This window comes from Caretta caretta, chromosome 7, assembly GCF_965140235.1.
Source record: "Caretta caretta isolate rCarCar2 chromosome 7, rCarCar1.hap1, whole genome shotgun sequence".
In the NCBI taxonomy this organism is placed as follows: Eukaryota; Metazoa; Chordata; order Testudines; family Cheloniidae; genus Caretta; species Caretta caretta.
In genome coordinates, this window is record NC_134212.1 from 115,105,632 (window position 1) to 115,111,759 (window position 6,128).

At 42.8% G+C, this 6,128-nt stretch overlaps 1 long non-coding RNA gene across 1 annotated transcript; it reads right to left on the minus strand.

The window, feature by feature from the left end:
* Positions 1–3,696: 3,696 nt before the first annotated feature.
* On the minus strand, positions 3,697–5,699 carry LOC142072913 (uncharacterized). Its single transcript, XR_012669519.1, has 3 exons — positions 5,637–5,699; positions 5,229–5,339; positions 3,697–4,027 (listed from the first exon to the last, which is right to left on the minus strand). It is a non-coding gene; the product is annotated as an uncharacterized LOC142072913 (long non-coding RNA).
* Positions 5,700–6,128: the final 429 nt, after the last annotated feature.

Here is a 6,128-nt window from a genome sequence, read left to right on the forward strand (position 1 = left end):
TATTTACTCTTCATATAACACAAGAACTAGGGGGCACCCAATGAAATTAATAGGCAGCAGATTTACAACAAGCAAAAGGAAATACTTCTTCACACAACACAGTTAACTTGTGGAGCTTATTGCCAGGGGATGTTGTGAAGGTCAAAATTATATCAGGGTCCAAAAAAGAATTAGACAAGTTCATGGAGGATAGGTCTATCAAGGGCTATTAGCCAAGATGGCGGAGATGCAATCCCATGCTTTGGGTGTCCCTAGCCTCTGATTTCCAGAAGCTGGCAGTGGACAACAGGGCATGGGTCATTAGATGATTGCCTGTTCTGTTCATTCCCTCTGAAGCACCTGGCATTGGCCACTGTTGTAAGACAGGATACTGGTCTAGATAGACCAGTGGTAAGGCTGCGGATTTGTCACAGAGGTCATGGAAGTCACAGATTCCATGACTTTTTGTGATCTCCGTGACTTCTGCAGCTGCCGGTGCGCCTGGCTCAGCAGCAGTTCAGACAGCCCTTGCGCCAGAGGCACCAGCTGCTCCTGGGGCTGTCTCAGGCCACCACACGGAATCACCCATCTCCACCCCCCAACAGCAGAGTTTGGGTGTGGCTCCCCGGAAGCAGTGGGGGAGGTGCCTGCAGGTGGAGGCGGCCAGGCCTCCACCTAGCAGCTGAGCAATGGGGATGTTGCTGCTTCTAGGGAGCCCTCCAGGTAAGCGCCGTCCAAAAAAGCCTGCCTCACCCCATCCCATGCCCCAACCCCCTGCTCCCTCCCACACCCAAACTCTGCTGCTGCTACTAGGGGAGGAGGTGCAGCACGGTGGGCGTGTCTACCCTTCCCCCCCCAGCACCTGGGCTGGGGCGAGCTCAGCACACAGATCCAGGAACGTGGCCTTGCGCATCCGAAAGTTCTGCAGCCCCTGCTCATTGTCCCAAGCCTGCATCATGATGCAATCCCACCAGTCAGTGCTTGTTTCTCGGGCCCAGAAACAGCGCTTCTCCACCTGCAGCTGCTCCATGAATGTCATCAACAACCTTCAACTGGTTCTCTCTATGTCCCACAGCAAACTATCCTCCAAGAAATCATCCCGTTTCCCACTGATTCAGTCCGTCTTGCGGCTCTGTAAATACCAGAGGATCGTGCGTCCTGTGCGTGCAATGCTCATGACAATAGTGCAGAGCTGTACAGGCTCCATGCTTGTGTCAGAAATGGCGGACAGAGAAGAAGACCGTGCGGGTTTGTGGGATTTTGAAAAAGATGCAAAAATTATTGGATGGAGACAGTTGCACACTGGGAAGTTGACCCCTTGCACCCAGCCATGCCTGCACAACTCGCTTCTGCCCCATCATGCATTGCCAAAACTTCCCAAAAGAATGCGCTGGACGGTGGTGGGTTGCCTAGCCATGGTGCACCGCACTGTGCATTAGTGCAAGCATTCCTGGTGAGTGCTTGCACAGTCGATACCAGGAGCCAAATATGCACATGCACAAGCAATATACTAAGTATTATGCTGATGTAACTTGTGTTGACCAAAATTTGTAGTTTAGCCATAGCCTGAGTACCTCTCCCAGACCTGAAGAAGAGGTCTACGTAAGTTTGAAAGCTTGGTCTCTTTCATCAACAGAACGTGGTCCAGTATAAGATATTACTTCACCCGCCTTGTATCTCTATATCCTGGGAACCACACAGCTATAACACTGCAAAGAGCTCTGATAGGGCACTTTTGGTATTAGATCAACAATTCACCGAATTCTCCTTTCCCAGCTACCAAATGAATTACCCATGCATATCTGAATATCTGAAATGTAAATGTTCTTGGAATAATAAGCACTTGCTGCTGTCTGTCAACATAGATGTTGTTGCTTTGAGGGACATACCATTTATTTATTGCACAAGACGGACGTACATGTTAATAATATAAGTAAACTGCAGCACGGCTGCTAACTCATTTGCTAAAACATCTTTTCTGCTCAAACAAAGACGATAGAGAACATCAAGTAATGAACATTAAATGACCCATTCATTTTCCTAAGAATTGCTGTATGGTACTGCAGAATCAATATAAAAGATGACCATTTTCACACATCAGATAATCTTATCTACAAGGTTAAGATAATATTATGTTAATGTATCCTGAATTATCTTGCATGCTTTTGACTCCTTTGAGTGTGATTCATTTAGTTTTAGCTACACTCACAGGCATTCTGCCTCTTGGATGACTATTCCAGTTCTGCTCTATGATTCTTCTTGCAGTGGGGCAGGTGCAGTAAACACTAGTGAAAAAAGAATAGTGTAGGCAAATGTTATACTTGACCTGCTGTAACCTCCTATCTGCTTTGTAAAAACAGAGCCAGAGAAAATGGAAGTTCAATGGAGAAAGGACCCATTGCTGCTGAAGAATCACTCTTGAAGTCACTTCTGGGTGCCTATTACGAATAACAATTGAACACAAATTAAAAAACAGACTCTAATATCACTTCTGTCCTTCAACCCTTTCGAACACTGGCCTGGAAGACATTGAGGGAAAACTGTTCATGTATGGACTCGAAAGAGAATGAAAGACTTGCTTCTGAGCATACTCCTCTTCTGCCGACACAGAGGACTATCCAGCTTACAAAACAGAACCGGGAACGTGTTTATACTGGAGTAACATGGTTGTGGCTTTGCTCACACCCAGACAGGCAAGAGCAAACACAGAGGGGCCACGACAGGGGTTTGCCAACAGCGTAAATTTAGTAGTTCATTCAGAACTTCCATGGGGTAGTTGAATATTATGTGGATTTAGGAGTCCCCAGGTACTTGTTGGCTCCCTAAATATAGCCAAAAGGCTCATTATGGTCTGCTGGGTCAAAAGCACCTTTTTTTAAAAGTCCCTCAGCACAAATTTCTTCAGTACGCCTCAACGGCTCAAAAAAAAAAAATCCTTCCAACACACCAGATCTAATATACTTTAAAAGGACCCTGAGCAACTTTAAGGCCTTGCCCACACTAGCATTTCTCTTCATATTTCCCACAGTTGCTCTAGCACTGGCGGTAGCAGAAGTAGGACACGGGTCGCTGGGATTTTCGGCTGGGATTTTCAAACGAGAGTTGGCAGTTTCGATGAGAGTTGGATGTCTAATGATCCTAGGCTCTTTTGAAAATCTCAGCTTCCACCAGGGGTCAGCAACGTGTCCATACATGGACACAACTGTCCATGGTAAACATTTTGAGGTCCGTGGTAATGAATGATGTCCGTCATTAAATACGGTAATTTTGTCAAGTGTCCGTCGTGCAAAATGGTGGTGCCGACCCCTGGCTTCAGCCACTGCAAGTAGCGGCCGGGCACCAGCATTCCCCCTTTTGCACGATAGTGAGAAATGTGGAGAAAAATGCTAGACTCTGCCTTATATCACGTTGAACCCAGAACAGGCAAAGCCGCAAGTTGAAAGGCTATCATAGGCTCACCCTGTTTGTTCTAGAGCAGATGCAGACCTGTTGCAAGAAGGCCATCACTGAAAGATCTCACATACCAAAACCTGCAATATCTAGGCACAAAGGACCAAATTCAGCTCAGCCACGGATGGGCTGAAATTAATGGAGAGGAAACACTTTCACTGGGCCTGAACTGGGCTCAAAACTTAGTTGTGTTTCAGCCCTAAAGCAACACTGTCAAATTAAAAATCACATATCTGTCTCAATTTTTTTACACTTTTCTGTTGCTACAAGGAACACCTAAGATCACCGTATCTGACAGCGGTTCAAAAATTGATTATCTTTTGTCTATTTTTGAGCTTGCTTATTCTGTGCTCCTGACTGCACGTTGGTGAAGTCAACTTCATTGTTTCCCTGTACAGTCCATCAGTCGGTTCACCTTGAGTTTGTGCAGCTCTTTCACACAGGAACAGGGAGAGAGAGAAAGGTCGGTAAAACCTGGAATATGAGATGGTAAAGCCACAAAAGCTGGCAGGTGAACTCAGTCTGCTATAACACCAAGGACCGTCCTTTTCTTCTGTGTTGTACAGTGTCTAGCAAAACTGGTAGTGCTCCAGAACTTCTGCAATACAAATAAATAAACAAATAATCGTTGTAGTAGAACATGAGATGTAACTGAGATGTGTATCTCTCAAGGGATATGTCCTGTAACATAAAGAATCTTATCCAGTCTGAGCACAGATACATCTCTAATAACTTTTAACTTATTTTTAAAAAAATTAACTAGATTTCAAGTTGATGGTATTCCCTTAATGCTGGTTTTCTGGCTTTGAAGGTTTAAGACAGATCCCTCAAACCATTCAGTGGAACCATCTCTCACAATTTTATCATGAGTCTTGTGATATTAGGTGTTTTCCTTAAAGCCTCAGCTCCTGGAATCCTGTGTTTCCATAAGACTGTCAGCTTTCTTTTATATATACTATATATAATAAGTTTCTAGCCCTTGTGGTCATGGAGAAAAGCTTGAAACCATGACCTGAGTCCACCCTAAAGACTCAGAAATCAAAAGAAAAATACAAAGAACCCCAAATGCATTCTTTTGAAAGCTATCATGAATTTTAAGCCAATGATTTTGTTGGGCTTCACTCCTCATTTTTAAAAATTTGGAGTTGTCAATCCTGACATTTTAGCTGTTGAAATTGTGTGTGTGGATTGATGGATGGACAGACAGATAATGGACAAGGTTTTCAAAAGTTACAGCCTACTGTCAGGCTTCTAAATTCATATTTGGGCCCCGGTATAAGCAGCCAGACTTTTAGTCTTATTGAGTACCCACCCTGAAATGCATCCACCTCTGCACTGGAACACAGCAACTGTTCAGTTTTTATAGAAACAGCCAACTGTGAGCTATAAAGAATTTTGCACCATTTGGAAATGAAAGATAAGCAAAAAGCAACAAGGGTTTAGCACCAGAATATCTAATAACTTCTCTTCTCATCTATGATTTGGTTCCTTCCTTCTTAAGGAAGAGTAGTGGCTGGGATACATACCATAACACTACGGAGAAGATACAGATACTACAAAAACAAAGCAAGTAAATATTATTTTGCCATGGAAACTTCTTAAGAAAAATTAAAAAACACTCTGCCACTATTTTACTTAGAATTACAGTGCAATTATATTATCAGGGACCTGATGTGCACAAAACTACAAAACATAGTAGATATATGTCCTCCATATTGCCTATAGGTAAAAGAAAAAACAAACATTGGAAAAATAAAACTATTTTTATTTTTATTTTATTTTTAGTACACCACCAATACCTCAAGTCTGCCAAGGATCAAGTAATTCTGTGGTATGACGGCTCCTATCTGCAGGCAATCTTAGTAGAACATGAGTTGTAATTGAGATGTGTATCTCTCAAGGGATACTGCCTGTAAAATAAACAATCTTATCCAGTCTGAGCACAGATACCTCTCTGATATTTTTTTTTTACTTCTGTAACACTTTGGGTTGTTATGCCAAAGGAAAGGAAAGGAAAGGAAAGGAAAGGAAAGGAAAGGAAAGGAAGTTTTTTGCATTAAGTCTATTGTACTTTCTAAAATCAGCCATGTGCATTAAGTTACTCCGGCTAACCAGCTTAGTGCTGTGCTATAATAAGAAAAATTATGGAAATGGATTAATTAGGAGTAGGGGAAAGGACATTAGCAACATATGAGTCACATACATACCTGTAGACTTTTGTTATTGCCCTCATGGCCATTATGTTCATGTAAGGACAACAGCTAGAGCTGCGGTAGAGAATGGAAATTCCATTTCACTGAGGATTTGAGATTTTGAAATTTGGTTTTGTTCCAATTTGGAACAAAATCCACCCCCACCTCCCAAATTTATTTGGGATCAACTGGAATGTTACATTTTGACAAAATAAAAATAATTGATTTTTACTTTTTAAAAGTGTGTATTATAATACAGAGTGTAATACAAAATAAAAAAAGTCACTTTGAAAGGTCAAGTCTCTAGGGTTTGATTCCTTCCACTGCCTTCAGTGGGTTTTGGATCAGGCCCTTGGTTAGTAGAACTAGGTACCTGATTAGCCTCCAGGATGCAGACCAATGGCAATGGTAATTCTGCTTGCAATGTGGGCATGGCCGCACAAAGTGCATGCAATCCCCACCTCAGCAGGGGACTGAAAAGCAGCCTGGTTTAACCCCAAAAGTGAG